This window comes from Cavia porcellus, unplaced genomic scaffold (assembly GCF_034190915.1).
Source record: "Cavia porcellus strain 051 isolate PalLab524CR breed Dunkin Hartley unplaced genomic scaffold, mCavPor4.1 scaffold_15, whole genome shotgun sequence".
NCBI classification, from domain to species: Eukaryota; Metazoa; Chordata; class Mammalia; order Rodentia; family Caviidae; genus Cavia; species Cavia porcellus.
The window spans coordinates 52488669-52507280 of NW_026947498.1; positions in this window are offsets into that span (position 1 = coordinate 52488669).

Here is an 18612-nt window from a genome sequence, read left to right on the forward strand (position 1 = left end):
CCAACCCAACAAAACAATGAAAAGACTATAAGACTTCAAAACAAGACAATAGAGAATCACCAATGGTTACCACCCTCAAAAGGACATGCCACCCCTACATGCCACACTGTGTACTGCTATTCTTTGAATAGATGATCAGTTCTCTGATCATCTATTCAGACATGCAAGGTCATTGGAACACCAAAGCACCACAGGTATCCAATTGCATTTCACCTCAGTAGCTATCATCATAACCTGTGTTTCTCCTGATCAGCTAGTTGCTTACAGGATAGGGTTGGGGTTGGAATTGTTTGCCAGCCCACATGCTGGTAGAGGCTTGTGTCTGGTTGTTCCCAGTCCTGCAGCACCCGGTGCATGGTGCTGACTCTCAGATGGGGCTTGCTTCTTCATGTGGCCTTGTTCTTTCCCTCACAACCCCCTCATTTAATTTTTTAAATGAAAAAAATGTTTAAAACATTTTCTTATAATTTCAGTACCATTGACATATGGTAGAGCATGCCCTATTTTATTACACAATGTCATCAGTCAAAATGTATTTCATTTCCTTTTCAAATGATGAAACAAACTACCTTAGCTGCTTTCCTCATTGCTGAGACAAAATACCCGACACCCAAAGTTAAAGGAAGAAGGGTTTTGTGCAAACCTCAGTTTGCAGAGGTTTTAGTTCATAGTAGGCTGGCTCCAAGGCAGAGCAGTATGGCAGCGGTGCACCACAAAGAAGAAACAGTTCACGACTGGCCGAAGGCAGCAAACAGGAAGCAATAGGTAACAAGGGACAACAGCCCTGTTTCTAGCCCTTATATTTTATCTATGCTACCCACCCTAAGGGAAGGCAGCAGTCGCTCTTAATCCTACCATCGCACTGCAGATCAGCCCCAGTATCACATTCTTAATCCCAGCATCACACACTCTAGGTTCAGCCACCGGCAAAATATCCCACCTATGACCACATGAGGCTTTGGGAGCACACCTAAACATAAGCTGCAACACAAACAAACCTATTGTTCACCTTTTAAGAGTTGGTTTGGGGCCTGTCCCTGTAATTACTTATATAGAGTTGTGCCTTGGGTCTGGGAAAGAAACAACAATGACAAATGCTAAACACATTGTTTTCTCTGAAAAAGTTGGCAAGTCATGAGGCAATGACACCAACAAACTCTACCTTGCACACTGAGTACCAGTACCAACTTTTCAAGTCAAAATGCATCAACTAACAAATCTGACAATTTTCAAAGCTGTTGAGTACAAAAACAAGATTATGTTACAATAAATTTTGAATGATTCATTTAATGAGTATTCAATCCAAACATATAAATAGTTACAAAACAGTTGATTTAACTATTCTTTGAAGAGATTATAAAAGGTTTTGCTCAAGGATTGAAGATGTATCTCAGAGGCAGAGCACTTGTTTTAGTATATACAAGGTCCTGAGATCAGTCTCCAGAACTGAAAACAAAACTGTAGCAGCAACAAAAATCAAAGAACAAAAAGCAAAACATTTGTGTACCAGAATGCCAGGCTTTCATATACCCTTTTTTTATCAGTCAGTGTTTTACTAGAGAAACAGATGTAACACAAGATAAACAAATGTATCAGTTTAAAGATTGGCTTAAGGTGGCCCCTTACAGAGTTGGATGAAGAAGAATCTAAGGGAGTGTGTGCATTCTGGAGACCAAAAGATTCAGTCGAAGGTCTGGAGCTCACTGCAGTATCCTGTGCAAGTCCATACAGGAAGATGATGGGTCTGAAGTAGAAGGCTACAGAGTCTATCACAGAAGTCAAACAGTTTACCCCGGAAATCAGGAGATAATATCCAAGGTGGAGGGGAAGATTGGAACTCCTCCAAATAAACAGAAGTAGATCTGTTCTTCTTCAGTTCCCCTTTATACGATACAGGCAAGGAGCTGCCCAGGATGGATCTTCCACACTCTAGGGTATGGAATTGCTAAGCCAATTTAGTTAAGTCTTGCTTAACTAAAATTCTCAAATTGACACAATCACTCAACCATCACGTTATTTCCCAATTGTGATGCACTTTGGAGTATGGTCCAAGTGCTTCCTATGTAACAAAAGACATTTGGCTAATATAACTAATGTAATCCACCAAAATTTAAACGTAATTCTCTCCTAACTTCCTCCACAACTGGATGGACTTTTAGTATACTTTCCTGTATTCTACATCTTATTATTACCTTTAGTTATAACCAGAGTGACATTTGTTTACAAGAAAGAAAATGAGGAGTAGAAACGTTCAATATTTTATATCATTGCAGAACCCATTTTGCTCTCTGTCCACCATTTGCTCCATGGACACAGGCCTCCCAGGCAGCCCTGACTCTGACACATTTCCTTGTCACATTCACCGACGTGCTTTGCTCGAAGAATATGCTCTGGGGATTCATTAGGGTTAGTTTGAGTTTTGTAAACCCATAGACATATGGTACCAATAAAAAATACAGAGAATATAGAAGAGTTATGAGTCACTAAGGAGTATTTTTTATTCTTCGTGTGCTTGCGTGCTTTCCTAACAGCAAAATACACAAAACAAAACATCAAAGCTAAGAAAATCTCTAAAAAGTATTTCCCCTCACCATTCTCTATTTTAGTGTTTTCATTTCAGTAGTGATGGAAAGGCTAGGAAAAAGCTGGTGAAATTGTGTTTTTTCCACATGGTTTTAAGAAGGAGAAAACCCCTTTTTGAAAGCAACAGATGGAGGCTTGGACATATTATCTTGTATTTCTGGAAACAGAAATGAGTCAAAGGAAACACTTAGAAAAAGTTATGCTGAAAACACCACGAACAGAGTTTCGTTTCTTTGAGTTGAGTTTTCTAGGAAATGTAACTCCTTTGAACCTTTGGTATACTGATTTGACCACAACCAGCAATAGTAATATTATTCTTTCAATTTTTATTTGAATATTAGCTTTCCCCGTGTACTGTATCATCTGTGGAAATAGGGAAACTTCTAGGAAATGTTTCTGTTGACAATATTGTATTTGACCTTGTGTATGTTAGGAAAATAGAAGCATTTTCCTTTTTGTGTCCAGCTATACTGTCCTTGATGTCATTTAGTTTCCTTGTCCCACCCCTGCCTTGGACACACGTTCTGTAACACTATGTATAACACTGTCCTGAGTATTTTCAGGATATTGATTTCATGACCTCCACTCAAATGCAAAATCTGCAGATGCTTGAGTGCCTTATTTAAAACAGTAACATTTGTATATAATTTATGCACATTCTCCTGTGTACTTTAAAGTACCTTAAGATTACTTATAATACAGATTTTATTAAATAGTTGGTGCACTCTGCTCTTTAAGTGTTGGAAAAAAGAAATTAGTCTACACACTTTCAACATAGACACTTTTGTTTTCAAATATTTTCAATCTCTGTTTGGCTGAGTCTATGGATACAGAAAATGAGAAGATGAAAACCTGGCTGTAAGTGTAATTATGAGCTTGGGGACCTATACCACGCTCTACATATTTATTCCTTTTGCTCTGTTATCATATCATAATTCTTATCAAATGACAACAAGTGCACTAAACTCTATCTCCTCTTTCTTTCTCCAAGAAATGACCATCTCTTTTCTGACTATCAATTTGTTTGCTCAGTCTAGAGACTTTTTCTTTGATTATGCATTTTCCTCCTACTATCTTTTCTGTTACGGCACAGACACACACATTGGCTGGGTATGCCCAGCCAGTTCACATTGTTAGAACAAATTTTATTCAACTTCTAATTTTACATATTTCCCTACTCATCTCCTTACAGCTTCACCTTCTACAACTTGAGAGAATTCCCAGTGGCATCAGTAATAATATATCCACTGGTCAATTTGTACCTTCAGCTTAATCAGTTCCACATCATATTTTAAACAGTTGAATTTATTCTTTTTGTTTTGAAATCTTTCTTTCCTGGCTTCATGGACATATTAGTCTTGCCTTTCTCTCTCTAATCTCTCCCATCCACTTCTTCCTCACCCCTTTTTGTAGGAAATGTACATTTCCACTTTAAATATATGACCCATGTCTATGGTATGGAAAAAGCTCCTGCATGAATATACTTCTTTGTTAGCCACATCTATTTCTAGGTTATTTTATCCAGTCTGGCCAATCTTTTTGTATTTTTAGTCAGTGTATACATGCAAACATCTCTGTATGACTTTAAATGTAATTTATATTTTTTTGATAACTGTCAATATATTATTTTAACACTAAATCTGAGAATGGAAGATGAGATATCCAACTGCCTTCTTAAACATCTTCAATGTATGGTCCAATTCAGTACATCTCAAACTTTTTGTGTCAAATGATCTGTTCTTTTATCCAAATAGATACAAACAGTTTCATAAATGCAATGAAAATAAGTTACTGGAAAAATAACAGAAAAAAACAAAAAAATTGTCTAGTTTTTAAATAAGATAAAACACATTTAATGGTTTTATTAAAGAAAGTAAAATATAGGAAAAAAGAAGTGCAAAATTATAGAGAGATTTAGCAAATTGTGTACTTGGGTGATTGACAGAAAATTAATTTAACGTTCATATTTTTATTCTATTATCACTAGATAAAAATTATGAGTGCAATGATGATTCCCCAATTAAGATTTTATGGTAAGGTTTGAACAAATGACAGTATATCAATATTTAGAGTTTTTAGTATGACAAATAAATTTGTTTCTTAATATAGTTTGTGTTTTATCAGTAACAACGGATTTCAAAAGATGATATATAAACAAACTATTTTTATCTTTTATTTCAGTACCATTTCATGGAAAACTAGTCCCACATAAATAAGGTTCTCTAAAGGAAGAAGCTCTTTACACACTTTGTCAGCAACCTCAGAATATTTGCTTTTAAATTTTATTCCAAATAATGTTGACAAAAGTACAAAATGGTAGCTACTTAAGAAAGGAATGTGAGTTTCCTACAAAACTAAACATACATTTACTGTATGATCCAGCATTCAGGCTTTTATTAATCATTAAAAAGAGTGAAGAATTTATGTCTACACTAAAACTACACATGGAGGTTTATAGTAACCTTACTTACAACTTCCAAAACTTGAATGCAATAAAGATGTTCTTTGATAGTTAAACCGGTAAATAAATTGTTGAAATCCAGATCTTGTCATATTTTCCATTACTAATAATTAATTAGTTATCAAGCTGTGATGAGATAATGATGAAACTGAAATGTGTGTTACTAATGAAAGAAGCCAATCTGAAAAGGACATACATTATATAATTCCAACTACAGAGCATTCTGGAAAAGGCAAAACTGTGGGAACAGTAAAACGATCAGTGACTCCCAGGAATTGGGAGTGAAGGAGTCATGGGTGGGCAGAGCACATATTTTTAGGGCAAACTCTTTCATGTGATACCGTAAAAGTTTTTAGAAGACATTTATAGAACATCAAACACATAAACCTAGAATAAACCAGCGTGTAAACTATGTACATTGAATGATAATTACTTGTCACTGTCAGCTCATTAGCTGTAATAAAATGCACCATTCTGTTCAGGGATGTTGATAATGGAGAGGCTGTATGTGGAAGCAGAATATACACGAAAACTTTGTTCTTTCTCTGTTCTTTCAATTTTGCTAAGAATGAAAAACAACCCCCAAACTGAGAGCTATTTTGTTTGAAAATCAGCAGTAATCTTTTAAGTTATATAAATAACTAAAATATAAACATGAAGTGAGAAAATAAAATAGCATAATAACAAGAGTTACATTTAGATGAGAAAGTACCTCTGTTGAGTTTGCAGAGTAGAGCATGCCTCACTGTGCCTGGCCCCCTTTGAAATACAAGTGTTTAGTGGTACTTTCCCATGTCACAGAAAACGTGCGGGAGACTGCCATTGTTTTGACTGAGTGTTTAAATCTTTAAAAAATTTGACATGGTGGTGTCAAATAAAGATTAGAAGAAGATATTAATATAAAAGAACACATGGGAACCTGAGAGATTAATTAGGAAGAATTAAAAATTATTTCTTCCCTGCAATTAGTTATGCTAGTAATCCTAGAACTCTGCTGAGAATGCTGCAGTGATGAGGTTGCAGATAAAGACTGAATGTTGAGTTCTATAAATTCTGCAATTTATCAGAATGTATTTATGACACTGAGCTCTGGCCTGAAGCCAGTCCCTAGTGCTAAAGTCCCTGACCTGGCTTCTAAGGATTCCAGACTTATTATTCATTATTTTAAAAGCAAAATAAAAAAGTATGCTTTCTCTTTTCTTAACCAGAAGTAGGCTAAAAATATAATTTTTTTACCTTATTTTCTTCTTTATAGGATTCTAATATATATATATGACTGTCATTATGTCCAATGTAAAAACAATTAAATATCTCTGAAAGGGTCTTACCATAATATCTTTCTTTAAAAACATCATTAGTTTATACCATCATTACAAGATATATTGTATTCTGAATCACTGATTATTTAGAAAACTCTATAAAATAGTAATTTAATACAGCAAAATTTGGTACTTTAAATTTTGTTTTCATACTGATTATTTTACTCATAGTGATTAGTAGGAAAAGAAACCATGACTTTATTTTCCTTTTTTACTCTATATGAGCAGCTTTTATGTTTCATGTGTTACACAGAAGAAGCTTATGCACTGTATTATGTACTAGAATCATATATATGATATTCCCTAAAAAAAATAACCTGAACATAATGGAAATGGTAACCAGAAGGTTGATTAGAATTCAAGAGAGCTCTAGGGACTGAGGCTCAGAAAAATTAATGGCTATTTATTCTAATTACCTGCCATTAAATCAACCCAGCTAAACAGTCAGCTTCTGTCTGTACTTACATTGTCTCCCAGAGTCTTATACCCCCTGCTCACAAAGTCATAAATTAGCAGGCTTGGAGAGCGTAAGCCCAGGAGACAATTCTTTGTTAGGCAGTCAGTGCATGTTCAGTTTTTATTTGCTTTTATGCAAAAGTGAATTTGAATGTCTTTAAGGCAATGTTTGCATTTTCAAGTTTCTGCAAGCTGTCCACAGCTGCTTCTCATATGAGGCTTAAGGAATGTCTTTATAGAAATCCAAGCAGAGTATACATATGATATACAAGTCCGTGTGCCTTATCATAGGAAGGAACAATTACTGGATTTACACTGTGATTTACTAGTAATGCCACCTAAGATTAGTTGTTCTGCATTTCTCTAGCTGTTTCTTTACACGTATGGCCTCTTAATTACGAAGATTTGAACTGAATTTTTTTATCTTTGCTGTGATGTGAAAGTACAGGACTGTACTTCAAAGTCTGATTTTCCCTAGGCTATCAATATGTGGTATGATACTGTCTTATGGTGCAGGATAGCATCAGAGGACCAAAGCTCCCAGTAACTACACAATCAATCACAAGGGAAAATTAACAGATATTCTATGGCGTACTGTTTTGTGAAATTAGCATACCTGGTAAGTAAGGAATTTTAAATTTAGTTTCAGCTTATGACAAGTTTGTAGGACTGTAACTCCATCACAAGATGAGGAGCATCTGCATGTAAAATTGCATAATTTAAATTCTATTGTGATGATTAATTTTTTATGTTAACTAAACTGGGCTAAAGTACACCTAGATATCTGGAAAAGGTATAATACTGTTTCTTAGTACATCAGCAAAAGGTTTCGAGAACAGATTAGCATTTCAGTGATGGACTGAACAATGAAGACCACCCTCACCCTTGGCGAAGGGCAATTATTCAATATTTTGAGGGGGTGAATAGAACAAAAGGCTAAAGGAAAGGCTAATTTGCTCTGTTGCCGAGGAGAAATTTATATTCTCTTTGGTCATAAAAGTTCCTTGTTCCGAGGTCTTTAGATTTTATCTGGGTTTTACAATCTCAGCATTCCATCCTGCCCTACTCCTATCTTCCAGATGTGACAGCAGGGCATAGTACTTCAACTGAATTATACTGCTGGTACTTCTGACCCTCTAGTTTTCCGGAAGCAGATTATCAAACTTCTTCGCTTCTACAATCACTTGAAAAAATTTCTGTTTTTCTCTTTTCTTCTTTCTTCTTTCTCTTTCTCTTTATTTCTTTCTTTCACTAGTTCTCTTCTTCAGAGAACTCTAATAAAAAATTTTTTGTTTTTAGAGTAAGAGAATTTTTAAGGATAAGATTTCTAAATTGATTCTGTGATTTGTGAAATTAGATCCCCAGTCTGATTTTAATTGGTATAGTCAGTGATTTCTTAGAGAACAACACAATACAGGATACATAATTTACAGAATTATTTTATAATAGTCATCCAACTAGTTAAATACAAGAACCATAGGAAACTGATCTACACACTAACGAAACTAGAGAACTCCATGGCAATATCCTGTATAAGTTCAGCTGAAAATCTAAAGCCCATGACAATTGTCTTACACAAGTCCAGCTAGAGGCCTAAGCCCACAACAATGATTCATGCAAGTCTCTTTCATGGCTCTGCACTGGGAAGGCCCAAAGTTCAGCAGTGGAAGCCAGAAAGCCTGTGCTGGAGGGATGAAGGATCTGTGCCAGTAGATTGAGTGTTCTGCACTGGAGTCAGGAAGCAATGCTCAAAGTAAGGACCAGAGTTTCCCTAAAAAGTACCGCAGAATTTTCAGTGACAGCTAAGTCCTGAGCTTCTCCTCTGATGTGAACAGCTGAGTTCATATCAGGAAGCCAGCATAAAAGGCTTCTCCTGGAGGTTGCACAGCATACATCTTCCCCTCTGGAGCGAGGAGGTGATGCTCAAAGTAAGGACCAGAGCTCCCCCAAAGTGAACTGCAGCCATTCTCAGTGACAAAGTCTCAAACTCCTTTGATACGGAGAACAGCCGAGCTCATATCAGCAAAAAAACTTCAGCAAGCTCCTTCAGGAGAACCCACAGCAGCAGAAGAACCAACACACCAAAGAAAAACAATAGCTCTTCTTCTCCAGGTCTCCTTTTTATGCTGGCAACAATCCTGAGGTGGGCCATCTATACTCAGCACCATGCTGATTCACCTCAGCTGGTGTTTAAATTGATCATCTGTTTTCAATCCAGCACAATACTTAAAATGCTAAGATTCTGTTAGTGGTAGTAAATAGAATCTACACAGTAAATAGTGTGAATTGTTTGTAGAAACACTCAAAGTTTCTAAACTGTGACAACAGATTAGAACTTGGCAAAGCTGGGTGGAGAAAAAGGCATGACCCATGAATTACAATATCATCAACACATGCCCAGCACAGTTCCTAAAGTCTTGACTGTGAACTTGCAAGAACTCAAGCCAGTTTTTGACTTTTTATTTATCTGTTGTGTTTGTTTTAGGGAGGGTATCTGGAATCCAACTCAAGACCTTGCACTTGCCAGGAAGGGTGCTTGTGCTGCTGAGCTGTACCTCTGACCCTTCAAATGGCTTCTTAGTAGTATGGCCTACACCTGATATCAGCCTGCTACATGGCATCCAAGTACCATCTCTTAGTACGAGTGTGTAGAAGTTTCTGGGGATTTCCTTGAGATTTGGATAGTATGAAAGGACACAGACACTAAGAAGAGCTTGCTATCATGGCTTTGCTCATGACAACCCCCGCTGCTTTCTCCAGGGACCATCTTTATCTTGTTTCTTTCTTCTTGTGCTCAGCCCAAGCTTCCTCTGCAGAGCAAGTTCCCCTTTTACTCTTCACTTTTACTGTTTCAAAAAAACTTTGCCATTGCTTTTTTGCATGTTTCATTCAATTCTATGTTCAAGGTGGAAATAAACTGGATTCCAAATCCAGAAGAAGAGACAGGGATGACCCAAAACCCAGTTACGTTTATTTGGTGAATCACTATTAGAAGGAGCTACAGGACAACAATTGGATATGTCTGATCAATCACTTACAAGATACTGGCTTTAAGTAATTATATTTGCTATTTTGTACATTTTAAAAAAGCTAAGTATATAGTGACACTGACTGTTTTCTCTCAATTTTACTGCACAGAGAGATTCAAATTCCTAATGTAAACACCACATAAATGATCTAAGATTTTCTAGGTCAGTTTAAGTCTGAAGAAGAAAGATAATAAGGTCTATAGTCACAGGAATGAACTTGTTGAAAATTAAGTGCAGAATCTGATCTAGTAGGTAGTTGGATTACAATGCAAACTGAACTCCCAGCTTACCAGGGAACCTGCTGTTACAGGGAGGGCACTGATTCAGCAGTACTAGAATCTTTAACTTGGAGTGAACTCATGTGGGAAGGTCTTGATGCAGTAGGGGACATTAAGCTCTAACTTCTGATGAATTTTGTCAGTTGAGATTTCACAGCAGAATTGTCTTGTCCACTTGCGGCTGCCCTGGGATTTAATCTTGCACTACAGAGGAAAGAATAATGGTCTCTTCTGATGTCCTTCCCATGAAAATTAATGATGATTCTCTTTAGGGATCACTCTTACCTCTGATGCTTTCATTTATAATTAGGTTCAAATTCCTAAACTCCTAAGGATGAAATACCAAGAGTAATCTACCAGGAAGCACATTACATTCCAAAAGAATAGCTTGACTTTTCTAATTCTCATTTCACCACACAGAAAATGTGTAGGAATGGACATTCACGGGGTAGAATAATGGTCAAATGTATCAATACGTATCACTAAGTATACATTTGGCTTTAAATGTTGCAGCTTATGAAATCAGAAAAAGCTCTAAGGGTTTGATTTGTTGCTAACATATGTTTAATAGTATGACCCACTGTGAGCAAATTGGAAACGCATAAACACCCTTGGTTTAACATACAAACAGGGACTGGCATAGTAGAGTGAATTTGTAATTAAGACATACTCACACTGGTAAGCTCCAGAAGATATATATAGTTTTTTATCGGTACCGGGGATCGAACTCACGACTGCCTGCTTTCAAGGCAGGCGCTTATGCTGCTGAGCTAAACCTCCAGCCCCAAGATATATATTTTTTTCACTAACCTTTTGCAAGAGAAATTTGTGAGGGGAGTCCTTGCAGCTTTGAAGTTTTCCATAAACATTATGCTCTACAGGCCAGACCTTACAGTAGGAATCCCAACCATTCAATTGGAAAACCTAAATGCACTGAGGATAAATGAATCTTAATGTCAGAGGCCAACTGGTGGCATTCAACCACCAAAGGCAAGGTGGGCATAATTACAGTAATAAATACCAGAGGAAAAACACCAATCAGAACAATGTGACTTGTGGTGATTTATTGTATTGCCTGATCACGGTGGTTGTGGAAGTGAAATTTGACTGTAGTAAATTCTGACTATATGTACTGAACAGAAAAGTTCTAGGTCAAGTAAACAAAAGTGCAATTTAAATCATAAAATCATAGTTGTGGTCACTCAATTTACTTCCCTTCTGGGACAATTTGTAGACTCGGAATCCTTTGACCAAGGGGTAGACAGATGCCCTGCAGGAAGGATTTAGTTTATTAATAAAATTTATACTGTTACTTTCTCCTGACTTTCCTCAAATAAACCTGTGCTCTTTTACCAGTGTTACTGGGGAAAAGAGAATCATCAGACCTTTTGGATACTAATGGCTCTGAATTAACAGTGACCCTGAGAGACCTTCAATACACTGTGATCTTCTTGTCAACATAGGACATAATGAAAGTCAGATTCGTCTCAGTATCTGCTGCAAAGTCATCTTGTGGTAATTTCCTTAGCTCCATAATAAATGATTGGGATAAGCATACTTACCTGTTGAAAAATACCTTTGAAATTTGCCTGTGGAGTGAAAGCTATCATGGAAACCGTTAGAATGTCTGCATTTAGAAAGCTGAAAATTAAAAGCAATAACACATATTAAAGGGATTGCATAGATTGTGTTACTATAAGGGATTGAAATGTACAGTCCTTACAGCTCTATTTGACCTGTGAAGAAGACAGATGGATCTTGCAGAATGACCGTGAATTATTATTAGCTTAACTACATGGTGACTCCCACCATACTTTTACTAATGTGATTATATTGCTTAAGAAATTTAACACATCCTCCATTACCTGTTGAGCAATTATTAATCTAAAAAATCTCTTTTTCTCCATCTCTGTTCATTGGGCCCACCAAAATCAATTTGCTTTCTACTGACAAAACCAAGAATAAACATTATGTCAGAAATATGTAAACTCTCCAGTCCTCCATTGTAACTTAGTATGCAGGGATCTTGATTTCTTTTTTCTTCCATAAGATCTCATACCCATCTTTTACCTTCATGACCTTATGCTTGATGGGTGCTGCCCATATGAGTCTCAGTGTGGGTTTTGCCCAACATGGCACTGGGCCCTAGGGTGACAGCATGTTCCTTCAATACCGACTTTCCTGTTCGTCTTCCAAGGATGAAATTGAACTTCCCACTTTTCACGTGGTCACCAGCATTCCCCCAATCAGCTTTCAATACATCATTCTGCCCACACCTTCAAACTCCAACCCCTGTCAAACCTAACAAAAGCCCATGGCTTTGCTCCGAGGGATCTTGAACTCTTATGCAGCCCTCTTGTGCCCCCAATAAAGGAATCTTTCATTTTTTAAAACTGCCTTTGCTTCTCTACTGTGTCAAGAAAAACCTATTGATGCTGTTTGACTCTGGAAAGGAAGACATAATGATTAATTTGTCTTAGTGTGTTTCAGTGTCATGGAAATAACATGACTGGTGTTATGTTATGGAAAATAAATATGACTGACAATCAAGGGCTTTCTACTTCAGTGAAATTTCTGAAGATTAAGTGGTACCTCTTCTGAAGTGAAAGTTAAGTTTCTGTGTTTGCCTCTTCTAAAACCAGGAAAGGGGTTTAATACTTAGTGGGCATCTTTGGATTTTTGGAGGCAACATATTCTTCAGTCAGGGGTATTACTTTGGTGTTCTTTTTGACTAGCCTAAAATGATGCTAGTTTTGATTGTGACCAAGAACAAGAGAAGCTCTGTAATAGCCCCGAGCTGCCAAACACGCTCTGGTATTTGAACCATGTGATTGAGCAGATGCCACGATACTTTGAGGTGTCAGTAATAAATAAATAGGTATGCTTTTTGGCAGAACTTTATGGGTGAACCAATGTACACATATTTAGAATTTTGGAGCAAGCTTCTCAAATTATCCACAGATAACTGCTGTCCTTTTGAGAGACAGTTATTGGATTGCTACTTAGTAGACCTTAGTAAAAATTGAACATTTTCTAATGGGCCATCAAGTTATGTGTCCTAAGCTGCCTCATGACCTGGGTATTATTCTAGTACACCAACTCGTAAAGTTGGCTGTGCACAGCAACACACCATCACCAGGAGAAGCAACATGACTCCAAGAAGATTCTAAAGTCTCAAATAAGTCACCTAAAAGTGGCCCAGTACTTACATACCCACTACTCCTGCTCTGTATTTTCTCTCCAAGCCAACATTTAAAACCCATAAGAAGTGACTTGCAATCAATTGATGGTGGAAAAAAAGTTCAGTTTTACATATGGTTCTGCACATCAAGCAAGCACCATCCTAAAGTGGACAGCTGCAACACAATGCATACTTTCTGCAACATCTTTAAAGATTCCAGTGAAAGCGCCTCCGAACAGGCAGAACCTTTGCAGTGTGCCTTATAGGTGGTCATGACCTTTGCTTGGAAGGAAGACTGACAGTAGCCAATAGTATGGGTGGTCAGGGACTTGGAAACTTGGAAACAAAGAAAATTGGAGAAGAGGTATATAGATATCTCTTTGAAAAAGTAAACAGTGAGAAGATATTTACATCTTTTATGCATGTTCATCAAAAGTTGACGTCAATAGATGAAGATTTTAATAATCAAATGGATAGGATGAGCAATTCTGTATCCATCAGTCATCTTTTTCTCTGCCTATCCCTGTAGTCATCCAATGGGTTTGTGTGTAGAAGGTCACAATGAAAGTCATGGTGGCTATGGCCAACACTAAAGCACTAAACTTTCAGCAGCAAAACCAACACAGATTCCTACTACAAGATCTTCCCCAAGGCGATGAATCAGCTCCTTCAAGGTTACATCAGGGTGCTTCCATTTTAGAAGGGGCAGTGTTTTGTCCTTCCACAGTAGACACTGTCTCCATATATGGAAATTACCATCCCTGCACACAATGATTCTGCCAAAACTAACAGCTATATACTTACAGATGCCTTATCCATTGTCATAGTGTGACAGGCAGCTGAGTTAGTTAGGAATATAGGCAGTGAGACAGGGCTAAGGTCTCAAAGGAGCCAGTGCAGATCCCTGGCAACTGGGAGACTGATGCCACCTGCCTTGGGCCAGGTCTCAAGACAAAAGATCAAGCAAATGCACTCATATCCTGAGGACTGATATTCTAAATAGTTCTCTATCACCCTGAGGAAATCAGGAGTCACTATCCCAACCCTTATCGGAAAAGTCACTGAACCTTAAGAGTGCCCCGCTTTCTATGTGACTCAATTCATTTGTCTCTGATTTAATCAACTTTACCTGAGTAATTAATCTTATTGGTTAACCATAGTTCTGTCCCACCTCATGCCCATTTGACTTGCGAGTTCCCAGTTTTCCCCACCTAGAAGCCATCTGACCCCATGATTTTACTCTACAAGAGTCCCTAGAAGACAGAGTCACTGGCAACCTGCTGGGGACCACTTCTGTCTGTCTCAGGCAGCTTTCTTTCTCTCAATAAATATATTCTGCTCTTAACTGCTGTTGTTCCTAAAATTCATTCTTTGATTTCAGAAAACACGAAGTCATCCCAGACATATAGTAGGTCGGAACTTTATTTTCCCTATATCAATAAAACTTCTTAAATCATTCCTTCTTAAAATTGACTCAGTTCACAATCAAAGACGTGCATCAATAGGTCCTTTTTTGAGGAAATCACTGATCTTACTATATAGTCCCAGTAACCTTAAAGTAGTTGGCTTGGGAGAATGGTAAATTAGCCTTTTAAAAACTATGTAATTGTATAGGTAGATGACAACGTAATGCAGGAATGAGACAAGAATCTCCATAAAATTATATATATATATAATATATATATATATATATATATTATATATATATATATATACTGAAACCTAATATAAGTAAACATGAGTTCAGAAATCATGGGATAGAAAGTAAAGTGGCACCATTCACTATTACCCTAGGGATACAATGACAAAAATTTTGTTTCAAGTTTCTGTATTTTTGTGTGCCGTTGGCATAAAGGTCTGAATATCACAAGATGGAATGCCTCAAATGAAATGAATAGCAATCATTCCATTGAACTAGAAATTATGAGTGCCACATGGATACTTTTTTTTCTCTTCATGCCTTTGAGGCAAGGGGACAAAAAGAAGATAAAAGGTTTACTGGGGTGATTGATCTAGACTACCAAGGGTAAAGTAGGCTATTATTTATATAGGAGGTTAGGAAGAATATGTCTGGATCACAGGATCTCTCCTCGGGCACCTCTTTCTTAGTATTAGCATACTCTGTGATTAAGGTCAATGGAGAAGCACTTCAACACATGCGTGATTATTAATAATACCGACCTTCCAGGAGTAAAGGTTTGGGGGTCCCATCAAGTCTAAAAACATAGCCATGTGAGGTCTTTGCTGAAGGCAAAGGAAATACTAAGTGGAAAGAAGAAATGATAGTTATACAAAATAGCCATGATTGTGTTATCAGTTATAGAAACAAAAAATTTAATTGACACAGTTCTATCTTTGGTTTATTGTATTAAGCAAATACCTTTGCTATATTTTCTCTTTTGTTCTTTTATCACAAAGTATAAAATGTGTTACATTTATAGAAGTGTATATTAATTCCATATCATACTTTTAACAAAGTATCAGGAGAAGAGAAAACATCATTCAAGAAGTTTATTTCCTGTCCTAGAGAAATCATTACAGTATGGTTGTATCATGTTAGGCAGAAACACACGTGTACATAATTTTATGTGTGTGTCATCAAGTAAAATATAAAATCTCCATTCTACCAGTTCAGTTTCTCTAGAGAAGTTTACTAAACTATTGCTCCGAGTAACCATTTTGGAAAAAAAGTGGAAAAAGATGACACAATGTTTCACTAACCAGGTAATAGACTGACAATCTAGTTTCAAATTGCCTCTGCCATGTAATAGTTTTATAATACTACTTTGAGTTCTCTAAACTAGTTTCATATTTTCTATGAAATTGAGATAATAATAATAATAATGTCTTTCTCATGTGGTTATTTTGAGGATTAAATGATTTTGTACATACATAAACATATCTACACAAATTACACAGGGTATCTTTTAGTAGTCACATACACTATTAGATACCAAAAACGTCAGCTGTTTGTAATATACAACATAAAGTTGAGAGTCACAAATAGGAAGTTTTATCTCTTCTCTCTATTCTGTCATTTGAACAGTGAGAATTTGTCTTACATGTTACTTCTTCAAACTGTACGTTAGCGCTTGTGATGGTTTTCTTACTGTAATAATACGTTTCCTGATTACTCTCACTTTACATTTCCCTGTAGTCACTGCCCCTCCCCTTACCTGCATTATTCCTAATTATGGAGGAGCATATCATCTTTTATATTTTTCAGGAATTTAATGCTATATTATACACTCTGATTTTAAAAACATGACAAATAAATTTCAGTAAGAGTATTAAAAAATATGTACTGTTTAGTTTATAATGAAAAGATTCTGCACAGGGTTTAAGCCTTCATCTAAGATGCAGAGTTGTTGACAAGAGCATTGCTTATTGCTCTGTTCTGGCAGGGTGCTTCTTGATTACTCTAGAGCCCTCATAGCACCGTAGCCATTACAGCAAATGGGCCTCATTTTTTTTTTCTCAGTACAAATTACTACTTTCTTTTTTCCTACTATGCTTTTGTTCTTCTTCAGCGAGTGTATTTTCTCTTTAACCCTATGCAGATTTCAAAATGGGGTATATCTGACATATGCAAAGGCAATCTTTATAAATACATTATATATTAGACTCCACTTACCTCTTTCGAGTACATTACGCTGAATTTGTGTTATCATTTGCTTGCTTTGTTTTTCCCTCTTATTGTGCTTATTTCAGCTGTGGTGATGAACGTGTCCAGTCTAATGCAATGGGACTGTGAGGATTCTGTATGCATTATGAAATTGCTATGAACACTAAAAAGTCTCTCACTCTCTATCAATTTTTATTCCCCAACAGTTTTGTCACATAACTACCAAGGAAATAAAAATTGTAACATTTGATACTTTTAGGTTTAATATGCCAAAACCAATGCATTAAAAGTAGCAACACTGAGATGACAAAAAAACTGGTCAACTCATCTAGATGTCTCTGAACAAAATCTATTATACTTTATTTTTATTTATTTTTATTCAGATATTAGTTAAAAGGTTTCAAAATAAAAGAAGTGGTTACTTGTTAACTTTACCATGGAATGTTGGGCTTTTGTGGAAGGATGATATTGATGAAAATGTTTGGCCTACACAGAAGTGCATATCATTTTTGTTCTATGGAAAAAAATGGATTTCTAGTCTATTGAAGCACTACATATTCTTTAACTTCCATACATTGTTAGCACCTGTTCATTTATTCTCTTTTGATTGTTTTTGTCATTTTAAAAATCCCTGTGATAATTAATTGATATACAATTAGGTAAATAAATACCTTATATATATGTTTTTTGATATTGTCTGGATTTGATCTTTTAAATAAGTTTCCTTTAACAATTTTGTTTACCCGTATTGTATTTGCAGAATTTTATCTGTTAGAATAGGGCTTCATGCACATGCTGTTAATGAAATTTTTCTAATTACAATCAAAAGTAATTATAGTCCTAACATTAGCAAAAGTTACCTACTACAAAATTTATATATCCCTATTTCAATGCTTTAATGTAAGATCAGTTCAGTGAAACTGTGACTTTCATCTTTGTTGTATGTTCTTTGCTAATAGTAAGGATTTTATAAGTCACTAGAGGTATCATGATATTTGTCTCAGTAAAGAGAACATTGTGTTTCTGCCTTCTTCATCTGCTGTTTGCTTCTTATGAAGTTGATGGCTGAAGTATGCTATGTGATAAATATAATATTGAGTCAGTTACACTATGAAGATATTTTTTCATTGATATCTGTAGTATGATTTAGGGATTACATTAGCCATTCAGCATATTTTTACTGAGTCTTCTAGTTACTAAACTTTTTTTAAAAAATTTATTTAAAGAAAGACTAAACAAAACAGAAAATGGGTAAAAATACTACATACGTTCAGAGAAAAAATAAACAGTATGAAATCTTTAGTTGATTTTACATACTGTCCTTTTATAAATAGTTGTTCAAGATATAAAAGTGGAACATTTAAAGTGGGAATTCAAACAGTGAGTCTGTAAACAGTTCTGTTCAACTATCCAACAAAAGTTTAGTAACACGGTTGTCAATCCTATACACTTAAACATACATGCAATTATCCATATCTTCATATATATTGAGATTAAACAAACTAAAGCAGGCTAAAATCATTCTAAACAAAGAATAATACTATTGCTGAGTTTCACACCATGATACTCCAGGATCAGCACTGGGTACTGTAGTGTCTTTTTAAAAAATTTTATTTAAAAAAAGACTAAACAAAACAGGAAAGCGGTAGAAATAATACATACTTTCAAAGAAAAAAATAA